Source organism: Gadus macrocephalus, chromosome 4, assembly GCF_031168955.1.
Source record: "Gadus macrocephalus chromosome 4, ASM3116895v1".
Taxonomy (NCBI): Eukaryota; Metazoa; Chordata; class Actinopteri; order Gadiformes; family Gadidae; genus Gadus; species Gadus macrocephalus.
This window is the reverse complement of record NC_082385.1, coordinates 20,561,315-20,581,104: the sequence shown is the minus strand read 5'-3', so window position 1 is coordinate 20,581,104 and position 19,790 is coordinate 20,561,315.

The following is a 19,790-nucleotide window of genomic DNA, read 5'->3' as shown; positions in this document are numbered from 1 at the left end:
TAAAGCCCAGTTCAGACCAAAGATTCACCTTGCAACGGCTTGCAACTCGCAACGCCTTGCAACGCCTTGCAACGAGACGGGCTGCGACGTTCTAAAACTGGGCAGTTCACACCGGCTGCAACGGGCTGCGACGCTAGGTGGTTTCCATAGCAACTGTGAACGCTCTGGCACAGCTGAGAGCCGCAACATCATCATTTGCGTAGGTTAGGGATTAGTTAGGTTTGCGATTAGTTAGGTTTGCAATTAGTTTTCTTTTTATTTTACTTGAGAGTAGGCTAGAGTTACTAAGTTTTGTCATTCTCCACTACATCTGCATTGGAGTAAATAGCTGGAGCTTACAGTTAGTTTAGATTACCCGTTGTTGGATACATTGCATTTTCCGTTAGTTGAATTTCAGATTGATCTGTCTTAGTTCACCATCGGCTCAACTACTTGGAGATGGATAACTTAATTATAAACAGGCCTAATTATGTTAGTGAGAGTGAAATGGTCGCAGTTTTTGCTGTGGCTTTAATCATGAAAAGGAGAAGACGGCGAGTTATAAAGCCAAGAATATGGAGCCGCAGTTGGGTACTTCAGCGGCAGAAACAGGGTGCCTACGCCAATCTGGACAACTCACATCTGACGTCGGCTCGACTTCGGATCTTTTTAAACTGGAGTGGACAGTACGGTACCGGGACGGAGTAAGGCCGTGACGTACAAGTTGTTCTGTGCTGTGATTGGCTGAAGAGGAATAGTTAAATCGCCGCGTTCTAAAACTGGACCTTGCGATTTGACATGTTCAATCTCTGGCGACTCCTTGCAACGCCTTGCGACGCCTTGCAACTCCTTGCAACGGCTTGCAACGGCTTGCAACGACCCGTTCACACCGCCCCTGCGACGTTCTAAAACCGTCTCGTTGCAAGCCGTTGCAAGGTGAATCTTTGGTCTGAACTGGGCTTAATGGCTCCAAAAACCACGCGGCAAAGGAGCCGCCGTCAATTGTATTGTTTTTGTCGTAAACTAGGGTCCGATGGAAAATCGACAGATATTCCAAGGTATCCTTAAAAGGCACCTTGGATGTTTTTATTTTCTGCAGTTTAGACTTCTTCTATAACCTATTTTTGAAAGCAAAACACCAAACTCATTGATTTAACGAGGCAGGGTTATTTGAAACAATTCATTAAATAAATATTTGCGAGAGGTCATTCCATCTCCTGAGTTTGCTTCCTAATTATGTCTAGTGTACACCCCTACTGTCCACAAGTACCCCCCCCCCCTTCCCCATATGGATTTGGATAATTGTTGCCACGTCTCAGTGGTGGTGGTATCATATATATGAAAGAGGGCATTCAATTATGATCAATTAGGAGGCCGAAGCCCTAAAGGAAGTGATGCAATAGGTGACAACATTTAAGTAAGCTGTACCTTGGAGTCTCTTATATATCAAAGGGGGTCTCAAAGGACGCATATACGCTTCACCTGTGGCTCCAGCCATACAGGAAATGACTCAGCAAGTGCTCCATCTCGTTGCACCTCACCCAGCGGCTCGCTCGCTCGCTGAAGTTCTTCCCAGACCTACACCCTATCCATCCAACATGCATATCTGAGAATCAGACATGGGGGACTCGAGTCACATGACTTGACTCGAGTCAGACTCGAGTCGCAAATTTGAGGACTTGAGACTTGCTTGACTAACACTGATAAAAGACTCGACTTGACTTTGACTTCATGACTTGAGACTTGACTTAGACTTGAGACAGATGACTCGAAATGACTTTTCTAAAGTTAGATTATAGGTTGGATATGTGATTTGCGATACGCCAGGAGATTTTGAAAAGACGCAACTCAAATGGTCCTACCCCCACTCCTTCAACGCTGACTCTGACTCCACCCATTTCAAGTACATGGACGCGCAATCACACAAGAGTGCGAACACAGATGCGCGAGAGTGGGCCAGGGCAGGCTAGCTCGGTTGGAGTTTAGGGTTGTATTCTAGCGCTAGGTCCAAATGTGGATTAGCAAGTAAACTAGCTCCAGTAGCTACCGCAGGATAACAACAAACAGAAGCTTGCTCTGGCACGAGCTTTGAGTACGTGCACGTGCACGAAGAGGTCACGCGCGGGGGGGGTGGGGGGGGGGGAGTGCAGTACGACCGTTTGATTGACGTACTTACTGTCCAATGCCACTCGGTATTTCTGAAAATCATTGGCTGGAGTTTTTCGAGCCCTGCCCGTTCCACAGATGATTAACTTGTTTAATTTTCATGTCAGTAGGCTACTTCTAACTCAGTGGTTTTAAGTGTCTTTTTGTTCAAGGTGGAGGTACGAGTTATAGCAGTCCCTGCATCAAGTGCACCTCTTGAACGTGTGTTCAGCCATGGTGGGGTGATAATGTGACCGCATCATTCAGAACTCAGTGACAAAGTACTGTCAAATTATTTTTTTTGCAAATGCAATGCATTGTAAGTCGATGTTGCGAGGCAGCAAGATTGCTACCAGCTTTCAGGCTTGTGTATTACTATTTCCCCTTCCTACAGTATGTGTATGTGATATTACTTTTGAAATATTCTTTTTTTTTCATGTCTGATGCCATGTGTTGCAAATAATATTCTACAACATGTAAGGAGATTGAGTGATTGACTTGAACTGTTGTCGTATACAGCTACCTAGAGGTTATATTTGATTCTGTTCATAGGTTGGAGGTAATGATCATAAAAAACATTTTCAAACTATGCACATAATGGTTTTGGAATGTTTTGAATAGTTTGAGTTATTGTTAAGACATTGTTATTGTTAATGTTGAAATAAAACTCAACTTATGAACCACTCTCTTTACCGATTTTTAAATGTGGAAACTGGGTTAGATCATCAGATTTTTGTATGACTTGACTTGTGACTTGCTTGACCTGAGCAATGACTTGACTTGTGACTTGCTTGATTCTCACCACAGTGACTTGGGACTTGCTTGAGACTTGAAGGTTATGACTTGAGACTTGCTTGTGACTTGCACATGAATGACTTACCCCCACCTCTGCTGAGAATCAGGCCTCTCTTTAATAATGACAAAAAGTTATGAGAGAAATACTCATTCACTTTTTGTTATCTCATAAGCGGCGTGGTGCCGGCTCCTTTTGACTCCAGGCTTCAAAAACGTGGCCACAGGCAAGCCCTGTCTACACACCTTAAGCCACAAATGTACAGCTCCATCCCACAAAAAATGGGGACTAGAAACTAACCTCTGTCTTATGTACATTTATTGTACTGTTGGAGGTCACGCCCCTTCTCCGGCCTTTTCGAGATAGCTAGAGATGATAAAATGTTTACACACATTTCCCGGAGCCCCGAGAACGACATATCCGAGATTTGGAGTTCTATCCCTCAGAGAAAAAAAGTTTTCCCAAATGGACTGTCATTTGGACAAAGCCCCTCAGAAGTGTTGCTTGCAAGAATGGTTCAGAATGTGGTGGAAAAACTGTTTTTGAAGGTAAGATAAGATAAGAAGGTCCTACCCCCCTGAAAATGTAATACCTTATTCTAGGGCCTACCTGGGACCCCCACACCGAAACTTGGCCCGGTCGGACCCCGAGGGCAGGAATTCTATGGCCTAACTGGGACCCCCGCACCGAAACTTGGCCCAGTCAGACCCCGAGTGCAGGAAAGGGGGGCCTGCCCTCGGGGTCCGACCGAGGGCAGGACTTTCATAATCTTCGCTCGGTGAATGTGAAGGAAGTTTGGTTGGATCGTTATGACGAAGAATCATAATGTGAATGGGAATATTCTATAAATGTCTTGATACCATCTTTCGTCTCAACACTTCAACACCGCTTAAAGTCTCACTGCGAGAACCTTAAAATATGAATCAATCCATTAGAAGTATGAAAATATCTTCCCGGTGGCGTAACGGGGCAAACAAGGTGTCCTTTGACATCTACGTTTCGAGGCGATTGCAACAGTGCCAAACATGATCATATGTTTCGGGGTAGTAATTAGCTGTCGATTTTGGAGGCCTTTATCAATAATGACCAGCTATAGATTTGCTTCCCGATGGGGATTTTTGAAAAATTACATGTTATATAGAATCTACACGTTAAGCTGAGTCCAATGAGATCAAGCTTGCCCTCTTGCCACACCGAGATCATGCCCCAGACCATAGGTGTACCATGTAAAATACATGTTACCATTTGCTAGAGTGTCATGCTTGGTGTCATTGGACTCAGCTCAACGTGTAGATGATAAATAACATGTAATTTGTCACATATTTCTATCGGGAAGCAAATCAATAGCTGGTCATTATTGAATAAGGCAACACTCCCATTCAGAATGCATTGGTTTACATTTCGTTCTTTGGAGCCGTTATTTTTATTTATTTATTTATTTTCAGTTTTTGTGGAGGTGCTTCAGAGATGCTAATTTTTCTGCAATAATCCAAAATCCAATGGAAAAACCTGTTGGCTTTTTGTCAAGGGAAACCCAGGTTGACGCTCACTTCCGGGTTGGCATATGTCATCCCCCCACCACTCTATACTGTAAAAACACATGTTCAAGTTGAATGATAATGCATGAATTCATTCTTTATTCTGCCATAGCATTTATTTAAGGGGGGGGGCATACAATTATTTAGGCCATGGTGGATCCAGATCTGTTCCGGAGCATTTCAGCACCTCGGGCAACAGCGCAGGGTTGCCAGGTCCTGCCTGCAAAAAACGTCCTGCCCACATACCGTTCAAAATCCAACCAAAATGTCCTAGAAGCAGCCCAAGTTGTTGTTTTAGCAGCGAAATGCAGTGTGTGTGTGTGTGTGTGTGTGTGTGTGTGTGTGTGTGTGTGTGTGTGTGTGTGTGTGTGTGTGTGTGTGTGTGTGTGTATGTGTGCTTAACACACTATTTTATGTTGAAATGCGACGTAATCCAGTGTTCACGAAAACGTACACTGTCAACGTATGCTTTTGGCGACTGGGTTGGCTCTCAGATAAACGTGTTTCTAACAAGATGATATTGTAGCGTCACTGGGTTTGGGAGGAAGGGGCGGGCCTTCTGAGAGGGGGTTCCGGGGGTTTCCTTCCGGGCGGGAGTTTTGGTTGTTGTAGTTTTCCGGTGGAGCTGTGCCTGCCTGTCCGATTGTGGAATCCAATAAACCTGCTATCAAGCTTACTTCGCTCACTATCTCGCCTGTGGTTATTACAATATCATTAAAAGTTACATAAAGTAACGGTTTAATAACACAAACGCAGGAAACACATGAGCTGCTAGTTTAGCGAAAGCAGCGTCCCTAGCAACCTGACGTCGTTGAAACATGCGAGCGAGCTGATGAAATCTTCCTAATAACTATAAAACTAAAGATCAGACACAATCACTGACTGAAGATTATGCAAGTAAAAAGTTTATTTCTCGCTAGAAATGTTATTAGAAACACGTTTAACGGTGAATCGGTCCTAAAATATTGCATTTCCCATTCAGATAATAAAGATTAATAAAGATCATACACATTCACTGACTGAAGATTATGCAAGGAAAATGTACATTTCTCGCTAGAAATGTCATTAGAAACAAGTTTAATGGTGTTGTGGCTACCCCACGCCATTGGCCAGGGGCCAGCCGCTGCAGCACCCGCCCCGTGGACGGGTGGTGGAAGGAAGATACCTCCCCCTCCACCCAGCTGCACTAGAGGGAGCATCAACCGGGCCCAGGGAATCAAGAACATTGGGGGCACCTGGGGGACTGGGACGAGAGAGGAGCTTTAAGGGCTGGGGACGGGGGAGACGGGAGAGAGGGCTGACGAGGAAGAGACGTGTGGTTGAACCGAGGTGCTTTAACCAAACGTTTTCCCCACCAGGAGTAAGCCGGAGGCGTCGGGTGCTGTTTCCCCGCCGACCCCGAGGAAGGGCTGGACCAGGAGGTCCCGCGCCCTTATTCCCGATTACGGATGAACCTTCGTTTATATATGATTTCCCTTTTTGTGACTGGACTTACAATAAAACCTGTTGCACCGCAACCCTGCTTCATTCATTAATTCCCGAATCCCCGCCGCCGACAAAGGGGGTTGCCACAGTGTATCTGTCCTAAAATATTGCATTTCCCATTCAGATAATAACGATTAATATGGCTACGTAACAATTTCACCAAATGCTAGGAGAATGTATCGCCCCCTGTTGGTGCTATTCCCCCATTCATTTCGAATGGAGAAGAAAGCGTGTTCAGGGTGACGCTTTGGTCGAGCAAAGCGTGACCCTGAACACGCCTTATCTATTTTACGCCTTGGCGTGATACCGGGTTGGTGTATGTCTGTGTGCATTTGTATGTGTGTGTGTGTGTGTTTGTGCAAGTGTGTCCCTGTGTGTGTGTGTGTTTGTGCATGTGTGTCCCTGTGTGTGTGTGTGTGTGTGTGTGTGTCTGTGTTTGTGTGTGTTCATGTGTGTCTGTGTTTGTGCGTGTGTGCGTGTGTGTGTGTGTGTGCTTGTGTGTGTCTGTTCCTCACCGGATGAAGGGCCCTCCAAGTCAAGAGGTGCTACTTTACAACCATTCATCACCTTCTCTCTCTCTCTCTCTCTCTCTCTCATTTACATTTTTAAATTTAGGGCATTTAGCAGACGCTTTTATCCAAAGCGACTTACAATAAGTACATTTGTCATAAGAAGTGCATCAATATATCGCTGTCGGTACAGAAAGGATGTTCATAGAACCAAGTGCAAGTACCACAATCGCTAGGTTAATCAATTCCCCGTATTACAGACATGATAGCAGCTGCTGCAGTTGCTACACAGTTACAATACAATACAATACAATACAATACACTACAATACAGTGTACAATGGTGGTCAGAGGAGGAAAGGTGGCTATGCAGAGTCGAGGTGAACTCTGAACAGGTGAGTCTTGAGTCCTTTTCGGAAGATAGTGAGCGACTCAGCGGTCCTGAGAGCGGCAGGGAGCTCGTTCCACCACTGAGGCCCCAAAACCGAGAAAAGTTGTGACTTTGCTGATCGACCTTTGCTAGCTCTTAGCGATGGTGGTTCCAGTCGTCCAGCTGAGGTAGTCGAGCGGAGGGATCTCTCTCTCTCTCTCTCTTTCTTTCTCTCTCTCTTTCCCTCTCTCTCTCTCGAATCTAATCCTGCCATAGAGACAGAGTGGGATGCAAGAGCTGACTAGCTTGCGTGTCTTGGTGTGTTTTTGTGTGTCTGTGTGTGTGTGTGCGTGTGTTTTTTGTGTCCGTGCATTTGCGTGCATATGTGCATGTGTGTGTGTGTGTCAATTAGTTTCATTTTAATGATGCCACTGTTGACGGATGCCAGCCAAACAGGAGGCCGTCTGCAGGGGAGAGCCTCGCCATCACAACGATAAGCACACCTTGCCACAGGACAAAAAAGGAATCTAAAATAAATACTTTAATACTGCCAGTATCACACTCCTCCCCTTCCTCAACTCACCACTTATCATATTCCCTCTCTTGCTCTCTCTCTCTCTCTCTCTCTCTCTCTCTCTCTCTCTCTCTCTCTCTCTCTCTCTCTCTCTCTCTCTCTCTCTCTCTCTCTATCGTTCAACATTCCAAATTCAAAGGGCTTTGCTGCCTTGGAAAATTATCATTAACTGTGCCAAAGCACACAAATAAAAAGGTACAATATAAAAATCTAAATATCAGTAAAAAAGCTTAGTAAAAAAATTCAAAGTAACGGGCAAGCTTTTCCGAGAGCGCCATAACAGCTAAATATTCTCCATCCCTTAATAACTGATCTGTCTGATTATTACTTTTGCTTTGAGATATAGACTCTCCCTCGCTCTCTCTCTCTCTCTCTTCTCTCTCTCTCTCTCTCTCTCTCTCTCTCTCTCTCTCTCTCTCTCTCTCTCTCGCTCCCTGCAACAGAAGGAACAAATGGTAGAGAGTATCTATAAGAGAGAGGGGAAGATGGAGAGAGAGGTAGAGTGGGGGAGAGAGATTAAAAAAAATAATAAGGAGAGGGGGAGGGAGATACAGAGAGACACTCCTGCCATTGTTGTGGTCAGGAAATTAACACATGGCTATGGCTGGTTATTCAGCAAGAAATATCTCATCTTTTATTTCCCCCTCTGTGTCCTGAAATTACTTATTTTCACGTATTTTTTGTGATGCCAGGAAATTAAATTTCCTCCTCCCTCTCCATACCGGCTCATCCCCTTATCGGGCATACGATGTAGAGAGCCCGTGGGCCAGCGAGAGAGAGAAATAGAGAGAGAGAGAAAGAGAGAGAGAGAGAGAGAGAGAGACAGAGAGAGCGACAGAGAAAGAGAGTGAGGGAGGGATGTAGAGAGAAAGGTTGTGGGCTGAAGGAAGAAAAAGAGGGAAGAGGGAGGCGTAGAGAGAGAGAGAGAGAGAGAGAGAGAGAGAGAGAGAGAGAGAGAGAGAGAGCGAGAGCTGGAGAGTGAGGGAGACTGACATAGAATGAGACACAGGCTACAATAGTAGTAGTTTCAATTTACAGAATCATTAGGTGGAGGAGGAATTAATGTCTGCTTTCTGCTCCTTAACCCCCCTCCGGTCACTTGTTTTTCTTTTTCCTTGACAAGGCCCTTAATAGCGCACTGCGACAGGTCTACAAAGGGTAGTTGTCTCGGAAATCCGAAAGCTAATTGATTCTTTTCTAAAACGTCTAAAAAGTTGATAAATTTTTCACCTAGGGAGTTCTAGCATTTACTTTGGGAATTTAAATGTTTTAAATTTCAAACAATTAACAGATAGACATATCTGATATAAATAATATATATATTCATATATAAATAGATCATTTTGAATCAATAGCATATTTTGTCCGTTATTTGGGTTCTCATCAAGACTGATGAGCAAACAAATAACTGAAATGCTGAAATAAATAATTAAATAGCTTTGGTGTTATTCGAATTGTGTTGAACATATAGAATTAGTCCAAGGCACCTTTAATCAAAACCCCTATATTAAATTACTTAATTAAAATAAACATTGAATATGGTTATTAATCTAATGTGATTTAATGGAATCCTAGTGAAACAAATGTTAATCTTATTAACATTTATTATCTTATCATGACGTTTAATTAATTCTATTTATTAAGAAATACAATGGTTGTTTATCAATCCCATCCAACAATATAATCATAAATAATAATAATAAAATTAATAAATGTAGACATATTTATTTTTTATATTTAATAAATTATATTATACCGTTTATAATAAACAATAAAATGCAAAGCTAGCAAATTGATAAAGTGGCAGTAATGGCATTAAGTGCTTTATCATAATTTTTTTTAACACAATTGTATTCCGGCAGGGGAGACTCTTTTTGTGGGTATGATAATCCCACACCCTCTCCCCAGGTACGAAGGAGCGGCCTTGGCAATGGAGGTCATACCCCCGCTTTTGTCGTGCCCCCGCCTGTTGCTGACGCTGCCTGGCAAATTCGTGAGCCTCTGCCAGATACTGCTGAATGTCCCGCATGTACTCGAAGCCCGGTATCTTTGGGAGATCAGTGTCGGGAGGGGCGCCAAAGGCTATGTCCAAAGCCGTCCGCAGCTCTCTGCCGAACATAAGTGCGGCTAGTGTGCACCCCATGCTCTCTTGCACCGCTGAGCGATAAACCCACAGGACAGGGGGTAGGTGGCGGTCCCAGGTGACGATAGCCAGTTGCGTGGCAAGCGTGAACCTCTCCACTATCCCATTGCTCTGGGGGTGGAGGGGCATCGTCCTGGTCTTGATAACCCCATGAGTTTGCACACCTCAGCAAAGAATTGAGCCTCAAAGTTCCGCCCCTGATCGCTGTGCAGTTCCTGATGTGCCCCGAACCGACGGAACATCTCACACACCAGGTGCTCGGCTGTGGTCACCGCACTCTGGTCGGGGACTGCATACGCCTCAAGCCACTTAGTGATATAGTCCATGGCCACGAGGACGTAGCGGTTCCCACTGTCTGTGGTGGGGAATGGGCCCAGGATGTCCACCCCCACCTGCTCCATGGGGGCCCCCACCTGGTATTGCTTATTAGCAGTGCAGGAGTCACAGCAGTGAACGAAAAGCTCTGTGTCCTTCCTGCAACCAGGCCAGTAAAAACGCTTGCGCAGGTTGTTGCCACCCCCTTGGCCACCCCCTAGTGTCCTGCCCCCACCGAACCATGGACCGTATGTAGCACCCGTTGGTGCCAGTCCTTGGGCACTAGTAACTGCCTGACATCTCTCCCCCAGCCTGGTGCACGCCAGACCCTGTGTAAAGCAATCCATCACGCCGTGCCAAGGTGGCCCAATCTGAGTAGTAGGTCTTTGTTTCCACGGACAAGGCAGAGACAGCTTGCTGGGGGGGGGCGTGCCTGGTTGTCAACCCACTGTCCCACCCTGGCCAGTGTGGGGTCACTGTCCTGTGCCGCCTGCCACTCCTAGTCTTCCATTGCAGTCAGCCAACCTTCGTCTGGCCCGACCTATCCTGTGGCAGCTACCTGGTGAGTAGCTCCATCTCGCTTCTCCTGGCGTTCACAGTGTCTGCAGTCCTCACAGGGGTGTCGGGACAGGGCATCTGCATTGCTGTGCAGACGCCCAGCTCGGTGTTGGACTTCAAAATTGTAGTCCTGTAGGGCCTCTATCCACCGGGCCACCGGCCCCTCGGGCTCCTTGAAAATGAGCAACCCGGTCAGGGAAGCGTGGTCGGTCCGCAGAAGGAACCGCTGGCCGCAGAGGTAGGGGCGAAAGTGTTTGGACGCCTCTACCACTGCCAGGAGCTCATGTCGGGTGACGCAGTAGTTGTGCTCGGGGCGAGACAAGGAGCGACTGTTGTAAGCCACCACCCTCTCGCCCCCTGCTCCCTCCTGCGACTGGACTGCCCCCAGTCCCACGTCACTGGCATCCGTGTCCAATATGAAGCTGCGGCCAGGGTCAGGAAGGGCCAGGATGGGTGCGGTTGTCAGAGCAGCACGGAGCTTGGCAAAGGCGGCTGCACAGTCCGTCCTCACAGCTGAACTCCCTCCCCTTGTCCGTGAGACGTCGTAGGGGGGTGGCAATTGATGCAAATTCGTGGACGAACCGCCGATAGTATGAGGCGAGCCCCAGGAAGCTGCGCACCTCACTGACATTTCGGATGATAGGCCAGTTCCTTACCGCCTCCACCTTGGCAGGGTCCGTAGCCACGCCTTCTGGCCCCACTACATGGCCCAGCTACCTGGTCTCACGCTGCAGCAGGTTGCACTTTTTGGGGTGTAGGCGCAGCCCCGAATGGCCTGGAAGAACTGGCAGAGGTTCTCCAGGGCCAGCTCGAAGTCCTTGGCATGGACCAGAAGGTCATCAAGGTAGACCACGCACTGTTTGCTGTTGATGTGAGCCAGAACCCTGTTGATGTGAGCCAGAACGTGGCGGGAGCATTGCAGCGACAAAAGGGCATCACCCTAAACTAACAGAGCCCTTGGCCGATGGTGAAAGCCGGCTTGGGTCTTGCATCTGGTGCCAGCTCCACCTGCCAGTAGCCGCTCCGCAGGTCTAGTGAGCTGAACCACTGAGACCCTGCGACTTTGTCCAAGGCGTCATCCATGCGGGGCAAAGGGTAAAAGTCCTTTCTCGTTACGTCGTTCAAGTGACGATAGTCCACACAGAACCTGGAGGTGTCGTCCTTCTTTTTGACCAGGAGGGCAGGGGCAGCCCAGGGGCTGTTGGATGGCTCTATCACCCCCGCCTCAGCCATCTCCCGGATCATCTGCTCTGCTGCTTCTTGTTTAGCAAACCCTAGTCGGCGGGCTCGCAGTCTAACGGGCAGGGCTGTGCCAGTGTCAATTGAGTGCTGCACCAGGTTAGTTTCGGTAAAGTCCTGATTTTTTGCAGCAAAAATGTCTGTAAACTGCTGGAGCAGGTCTTGCAGCTGTTGGCTCTGCTGAGCATCGAGTCCTTCACTGCTCCGCTTGAACAGTTCCTGGATAGTGTTGTCAACATCTGACGATGGGGGCTGGGGAATCGTAGCCTCCACGGAGGTCGCTGTTGTTGTAGGCGGACACCTTCACTGGCAGCGGGAGTTTCCACAGCATCCCAGCTAGTTCTCCGGTCACTGTTCGGATCTTACAGTCGGTGAGCATCCATCCTGTCTCTGGAAGCACCCCTGGGCGCACAATGGAGATGGTGGAACCCGTGTCCACGAGGGCCCAGCAGGGGTGTCCCTTGACGGAACAGAGGAGGTAGAGGCCGTGTGGCCCACTCTACCAATCTTGTCATTGTTCTCAATGGGGTCTATGGTCGGTTGGACGGATGGCAGTCTCCCCAGGGTGCCTACCCGCATTAGTTTCCTGACTGTGGGGCTCTGTGGTGTTTTGGTGCAGGGGCGGGGGCGAGGCAGTTCGGGGCTCAGTGCCCCACTTCTCCACAGTGCCAACACTGGTCGTTGAAACAACAATATATAAACTATACAACAAACATAGCCCCGGCGCTACAATACACAAAAAATAATAATAACTCAGAATCCTAATCAGTCAAATGAAGTGTTCCTGTGGACTAAACTGTGGGCCCATCTGTGCTTTTGGTCCCTGTGCCCACGGGGGACCTCATGTAAATTAACCAATGGCATTCGGTCAAAAGTCACTCTGTCGACAAATTACAATCACCAAGTTGCGTCACAAAACCAATGAGAAATGCAATACTTAAAAAAAAATTACATACATTAATAAATGTGATATAAAAATATAGACAAAATATACAATATAAAAAATATTAGATAATGATTAATAATGGTTGATTAGTACATTTGAAGAGTGGTTAACAGGGTTTGCGGTTTGATTCTCATAATTCTATTGCATGCTTATTCAGTTATATACATAAATGTTTTCAATAAACATATTCCAATAAAGTTTACCTTGACATTTTGATTCAGATTCAGCCTCCTTTGCAGTACAGTCTCCCACACACACACACACAAACACACACACACACACACACACGCACGCAGACACACACACAAGCACACACACACACACACACACACACACACACACATGCACGCGCGCGCGCGTGCGCGCGCACACGCACGCACGCACACACACACACAAACACACGCATACACACTTTCTCACTTACCCACAAGCTAACAAACAAAAAAGTGCTGGGCCTTTTTGAAGTGGCGCTGCACAAATTTTGTTGCAGGAAAAGAGGGAACTGAAATAGAGAGACCAACAGAAAAGTATAGAAAGAGAGGGATAGAGACTGAAAAAAAGAGACCAAGAGAAATATATGGAAGGAGTTGGAGAGAGACTGTGAAATAGAGAGATCAAGAGAAATGTATTGAAGGAGAGAGAGAGAGTGTGAAATTGAGTGAAAGAACAGAGGGAGTAACAGAAAAAGGGGAAAAACAAGAGGCGAGAACAAGGTTGAGGGAGAGACAGACAAATAAAGAGATAGATAGAAACAGAGAAATAGAGTGGGTGAGCGAGAGAGAGGGAGATAGAGAGAGAAACAGAGGAAGAGAGAGAGGGTTAGAGAGAGAGAGAGAGGTACAAACAGAGGGAGAGACGTGGTCCCATCTGTCAGTGGTCATGGTTGGTTCAGCCTAGGGCCTCTCCCAGTGGGCTTACAGACAGAGGGCCAAGGAAAGAGAGAGGGTGAGAGAAGGAGACGAAAAGGTATCCCTTAAAAAGAGTGTGAGCCGAGTTGGAGTGGCGCCAGGATCCTCCTCGTCCTCATCTGCTCCATTAATCATTCGCTGAAGAGTTCTCTCCTCTCACTCTCTCTCTCACTGTCTCTCTCCAGTTCCTACCCTTACTGCCTCTTTTTTCTACCTCACTCTCTCTCCTCTTTATGTCTCCCCTTACCTTTCCGCATCTTATCCCCCTCTCTCACTCCCTCAATCTCTGCCACACTCTCTCTTCCCCTATCTCTTTCGCGTTCCTCTCTCTTTACCCGTACTCTCCTTTTTTGTGTGTGGGGTTGGGGGGGGAAGAGGTAGAGGTACATTTATAAAGATGGAGATACAAGCATGGATCAATAGTAACACTAAACCACCACCATTACAGTCTGCACCAGCCGAAGGACATACCGCTCCAAGGCGGCATTCTCCTTCTTCCTTTTGTGGTGCGCTTGAGAGCTCACTTTGAACACTTCGCTTTCAAGTGATGAAAGGAACGGTTGAAAAGACAAATCCTCCGCTAACTCAACCCTAAACTGTTCCAGTTCGGTCCGTGTTAGTCTGCTCCTAATGTCCCGGCTCAAACTCACTCAGCTTCTGAGCTATTTCCCGAGCCAAATGAACAACATTTCTGCGGCATTCTTTCAAAGATACTCCTTAATTAAAAATATGAATTATTTTACATTATTCTACTTCATTTAAGAATGCTCGATTCTGATTGGCTGGGAGGGGTGCATTAATCCGGCATATTGCCCGCTGACTTGTCGGTTCTACTTGCTGCTGACTGAGCACAGTAGATCAATACGCCGCTTGTATCGTTTTCTATCACATACATTTCAAACATGAGGTCCGTTGTAAAAATAAACCAAGGAGTGCATGTTTGATCGATCGTCATTAAAGCTGACTTGATACGAATGTAACAACTACGTTGTTAAACTAGTGATCAGTTGCAACCTTGTGTGGTTGCTATAGAAACGCGTTACCTACAGCTGAGCTAACGTTATTCACCGTAGTTCTAAAGGGAACTACTTTTCGAGGGAGATGAACTTAAACAGAGCATACATTTAATAAGCATGCAATACGAATAAGAAAAAGGCTAATTATTAAAGTATTTGAATTGTTTTATTATGTTGGCCGGCGCGAAGTAGAATAAACTGAATAATCACCTCAAGGCAGGGCAATAAACAGTTTGATATGCCCGGCTCGCGGAAGGTTACCGCCCTCGACTTCGTCTCGGGCGGAAAGCCGTCCGCGAGCCGGGCATATCAAACTGTTTATTGCCCGGCCTCTCGGTGATTATTCCTTACATAGAACATTTGATGAGCTGAAAATAAAATCAGTTGGGTGGTTTGTTTTTGATTGAGTACACATCTGCATGTTCTGCAGGTTGGTAGATGTGAATCCTACCAGCGGGGTTCTCCTCTCTTCACTGTGTACGCTCACAGTGAACAGGCTGTTGTGCACGCTCACGGTGAATAGACTGTTGTGCACGCTCGTGGTGAACAGATTGTTGTGCACGCTCTCTGTGAACAGAGGCCTGCGGGCAGCGTGACAAAGGTCTGGTCACCTCGGACTCATCGCATCCTGCTCCATCATGCGCTGTCCAAGCCTTTTATTACTGCTGCTGCTGTGCGTCTGTGTGTGTGTGGACGGGTGTTGGTGTGTGTGTTTGAGAGATAAACAGTGTATGCCTGAGTGAGTGTGTGAGCGATAGAGAAAATGTGTGTGTGAGAGAGTGTTGTTGTGTGTGTGCGTGTGTGAGTGAGTTGGTGGGTGTGTGTGTGTGTGGGTGACAGCCAAACTGTGTGTGTGAGAGTGTTGGTGTGTGAGTGTGAGGGCGATAGAAACAGTGTGTGAGAGGGTGTGTGTGCAGCGATGTGCATGTGAGCCAGGCCCCCTCCAAAAAAGGAGGCTACATACTCGCTAACTCACACGCACACACACACACACACACACACACACACACACACACACACACACACACACACAGCGTTCTGCCGTTGCGTTTCCTCCAGACCTCTGGTCCAGCAGTGATAAAGCACCACAGTCTGACCTGTCCGCGTAGGAAGACGTATCTAATAGTGATGTGGCGTCACCGCAACGCCCCCCCGCCTCCTCCTATCCCAGTGCCCGACATGTCCCAGACGCCTTCACCCGCCTCCCTCACATCCTCTGGATCTGCGGCGTCGGGAAGCCACATCCGTCAACGCCGTTCACTCTCCATCGCTTGTCTTCTGGCAGATCAGAAACAGCTCAAACCCCCCGGGTTATCGATGTCACCAACTGTTGAACTGAACGCTCTTATCCACGATACACGCTTGTCCCACAGTCATTACTCCCCCCTTCCCCCCCTCTCTGACCTCAGACCTGCTGTAGCTGCAGACCACCAATAAGATCCCAAACCTTTGAAAGGTTTTCAACGTGCAAATCTGCTTCCTCCTGAGGTGTTAAAGGTTGAGGTACTTGATGGAAATTATTTTAGCCTATGCTATTTATGATGACATGTTTCAAGCTAACCACAGTTATGAATGGTTTCTTCATCATATTTTAATGATTTTATAGATAAGTTAAAGACTACAAACATGGCCACTTTGTCATTTCCATTTAAGCCAAGACAGACCAAAGGTTTACCTGGGTAAAATAGAACATTTAGGCGTGGCCTATTTACTCTTCCGCCCACTCCCAATATAACTGTTTGTTTACCTGTGTTCGGCAGATGCTTCATGCCAACCTCCAGAACGCATGCCCGTTTACCTTGTGTCTCTGTTAAGAATAAACCACGTGTTGAACATCTACCACTCTCCGAGTCATACCTAGAACGAGACCACCATACCACAAAGGATTAAAATAGTTGTACCATCATACTCCAGCTGAAGGTTCTGGGTTCTGAATAAATACGTTGTTTTTTTTTTACATTTGATGGCACTTTTGTATTGTTTGTCTGTCACTTTGTTGATGTGAGGATTTGTCCTGATAATATGAAACGACACAAAGACACCAGAGTGGAATCAGTAAAAACATTGGCTGAGGCGCTGAATTGGGATCGCGTTACAAAGTGGATGTCGCTGAAGGGCTCTGAAAGCCTCCCTCATGGTTACCAGAGCTAGACGCATAGAATGAAATGCTGAGGAACTGAAGAAAATAACCAAATGTGGGAACAAAGAGAGTAATTGGATGAATAAATGAATAGCAAACATTACCTGAAACATAACCCTATTAGCATACCGATGTGTTTAAGAGTTTAGAGAATTAGCCTGTCAGATATTGTGGGGAAATGTTCAAGGTATGTCGGGCTGCAGATGGAAACTAACCTTCTGGCTAAATCTGGCATATTTACAGAAATGTCTATTAATATGCACTGTCCCTGTCAAATAAACAAACAAACAAACAAGGCTCTTCTGAGCCTTGCTTTAATAATCTAGGAATGAAGATTGCTGTGTTTTTGTAGCTCTACTGTACGGGTGTTGTGTTATTGCTTTTGGATGTGGATGTGTCTAAGGTCTTTTCTTATTGAAAAAAAAAAATCTGTGTAACCGTTTTGGATTCATACTACACCCAAACAAAATAGTCATCACCAGCCGGTTAAAATTTGTTCCCTTTAGCTAGCACCAACATGTCTGATATTGTTACTAAAATATCTCTTCTCTTGTTATCTCTCTCTCTCCCATCTCCAAAACGTCCATCTTTCTTCCAACTCTAGCCATTTACCCACATTGCTCTCTCCCTTTCCCCCACTCTACTCTCTCCCTCCCTCTTTCCCACTTTCTGTACGCACTTTTACTCTCTTTTTTCTATCTCTACCCCCTCTCTCCTTCTCCCTTCCTCCCTTTCTCTTTACCAAGACTTCTCTAGTTCTCTATTCTCTACTCCCCCTCCCTCTCTCCATCTCTGGCTCTCTTTCATGTGTCTTTTGTCCTCTGCTCTTCACATGGTTCCATTAACTCAGACATGTCAATGCGCGGCCCTACCCCCACGGTGCCCTCAGCCCCAGTATGGCAAAGCCGGGCAGATGGTTGCTACGGTGGGTTGCCGGGCTGGATCAGTAACCACCACAATCCCAACCCCCTACCAAACGTGTGTGCATGTATTTATTTATCTTTTGGTCTCCCCTTGAAATTGTGAGTGTGTGTGTGTGTGTGTGTGTGTGTGTGTGTGTGTGTGTGTGTGTGTGTGTGTGTGTGTGTCTGAGTTGGTGTACACTTGTGTGGGTGTTTGTACATTTGTGTGTATAGATGTGTGTATTTGTGTGTATGTGTGTGGGTGTGTGCCAGAGAGGCTGAGAAAGGTGTTTGTGTGTGTGTGTGTGTGTGTGTGTGTGTGTGTGTGTGTGTGTGTGTGTGTGTGTGTGTGTGTGTGTGTGTGTGTGTGTGTGTGTGTGTGTGTGTGTGTGTGTGTGTGTGTTGCAGCCGCAGACTCCGCGGCTAAACCACGGATCGGGCAGATGACGCGACAAAAAATAATATTTCTATTAAATTCGGGCGGGTGGCGGTTAAACCAAACCACATAAAAATATTTATTCTTCTTTTATTGTTGTATATAACATCTTCAGGCGGTGAATTATATTTCATAATTCACTGTTGCTAAGCAGATCGCTGTCAAGGAATGTGGATCTTTTTTTGTGGTAACTTGTCAACCCCAGCGTCTTCGGTTGCTAAGCGACGTCAACGTCTTTGGGGGCGGACTATTGATCAACGCTTCGGAGAGGGCATTGCAGGCAATAGTCTATCCTACTAGGGACTTTAGCCTTGCAATATCTTTGCTTCATTGGATCAGTCTCCTTTCAAGAACACACAAGAGCTTTCTAGCCTCGCGTCAGCAGAGCCTTGCATCGCCGTATGAAAACAACCGGCGGGTGGCAGGCGGATGCGGTTTTAAAAATTGGTCAAAAAACGTTGGTGCGGATGGATGGCGGATAGATGATGCGTTTGTGATGCGGTTGCGGATGAAATAATAGCCCATCCGCGCATCTCTATTGTGTGTGTGTGTGTGTGTGTGTGTGTGTGTGTGTGTGTGTGTGTGTGTGTGTGTGTGTGTGTGTGTGTGTGTGTGTGTGTGTGTGTGTGTGTGTGTGTGTGTGTGGGTCCCTGTGTGTGTTTTTGTGTGCATATGCTCGGCTTGCCAGGACTGTGACCTTTGCAGTTCTGGACAATGATGGCAGTGGCCCCCGGCCTCCACTGGGGGCCTGGGGCCCGGCACCAAGCCGTGACCCAATAATGCTGGCGCCGCTGAGGGTTGCGACCTGGAAACGCTCTCCGACTGTGATAACAGCTTGGCCGGGCGGCGGGGGGCCGGGAGGGGCGAAGGGGCCGCGGCCAAAGTGTCAGTGTTGCCATGTCGCAACTCGTGAATGTCACTGTCTCGCCACCCCAGCCCCCCCTCCCAACCCTCCCTTCCCTGCCATCATGATCATAATCATCATCGCCATCACCATCATCGTCCAAGGAAGGAGCCAGTAAATCTGAAGTGACCATCTTGAAAGAGCTGTAATGGGGGCCGATTAAAAAAGCGAAAGAAAAAGAAGATGAAGAAAGCTAAAGCGCGATAGTGACGGCGGTTCTCTGGAGAACAATTCTAAGCCCCCTTGTGCTTGGTATGTCGGGCTTTGGCGGAAAACTTGCCTGATGGCACGTTCCAACCAATGGCCATAATCGCAACCCTTCCGACACATCGGAATGATGTCAGTTTGTATCGTCTTCATTTCAAATGGTTTGACGTGTGTGCAGTGGGTCATCTTGGTGACCGGGCCCAAGTTAATTATCAGGTTCTTGACCTGTGTTTATGGGCACTGGGAGGCCCTCAATTTTTTTTTTTTTCAACCCCAAAATCTTTGGTCCCCAACACTAAAACCAGAGGAGCTAGAAATCTTTGCCACATTTTTTTTTGGAGAAATGCTGCTGATGCTTTCTAAACATTTATAGTTAATTCATAACATTTACAGTCAAAGTAAAAATACGGAACATTATAGACTCTAAGCGCTTATAGCCTATAACATTTCATTCATCGTTAAAAAAAAAGATATATGTTTAACGTGGAACATTAAAACCCTAACCATGAACAAGAGAGTCAACAAACACAGGGTTGAAATAAAGCCATGGTTTAATCCAAACCAAACAGATTAATCCACAGCAGGTGAGGCCGCGGGTAGCGTTACCGTCTGCTAGCATTGGCACACCTGCCTGACAGCAATAACTCTTAATGGGGCACTTTCCGAACTCCCGGTGTGGCGAAT